The following is a 955-nucleotide window of genomic DNA, read 5'->3' on the forward strand; positions in this document are numbered from 1 at the left end:
CTTCGTACCAGCATTTCACTGTTGGTTTACCATAACGTTGACACATCTTCCAGTGGGTCTGTCTTCATTCCAGCATTTCACTGTTGGTTTCCCATAACGTTAAAAAGCCTTCCAGTAGGTCTGTCTTCATACCAGCATTTCACTGTTGATTTCCCATAGCGTTAAAAAAACTTCCAGAGAGTCTGCCTTCATACCAGCATTTCACTGTCGGTTTCCCATAACGTTAACAAACCTTCCAGAGGGTCTGTCTTTATACCAGCCTTTCACTGTTGGTTTCCCATAACATTAAAAAGCCTTCCAGTTGGTCTGTCTTCATACCAGCATTTCACTGTTGGTTTCCCATAACGTTAACAAACCTTCCAGAGGGTCTGTCTTTATACCAGCCTTTCACTGTTGGTTTCCCATAACATTAAAAAGCCTTCCAGTGGGTCTGCCTTCATACCAGCATTTCACTGTCGGTTTCCCATAACGTTAAAAAACCTTCCAGTTGGTCTGTCTTCATACCAGCATTTCACTGTTGGTTTCCCATAACGTTAACAAACCTTCCAGAGGGTCTGTCTTTATACCAGCCTTTCACTGTTGGTTTCCCATAACATTAAAAAGCCTTCCAGTGGGTCTGTCTTTATACCAGCCTTTCACTGTTGGTTTCCCATAACGTTAAAAAACCTTCCAGAGGGTCTGTCTTCATACCAGCGTTTCACTGTTGGTTTCCCATAACGTTAAAAAACCTTCCAGAGGGTCTGTCTTCATACCAGCATTTCACTGTTGGTTTCCCATAACGTTAAAAAACCTTCCAGAGGGTCTGTCTTCATACCAGCATTTCACTGTTGGTTTCCCATAACGTTGGCACACCTTCCAGTGAGTCTGTCTTCATACCAGCGTTTCACTGTTGGTTTCTCATAACTTTGCTAAACCTTCCAGAGGGTCTGTCTTCATACCAGCGTTTCACTGTTGG

The sequence above is a fragment of the Penaeus japonicus genome, unplaced genomic scaffold (genome assembly GCF_977035675.1).
Source record: "Penaeus japonicus unplaced genomic scaffold, GWHDUDI00000001_assembly GWHDUDI00000007, whole genome shotgun sequence".
Classification (NCBI taxonomy): domain Eukaryota; kingdom Metazoa; phylum Arthropoda; class Malacostraca; order Decapoda; family Penaeidae; genus Penaeus; species Penaeus japonicus.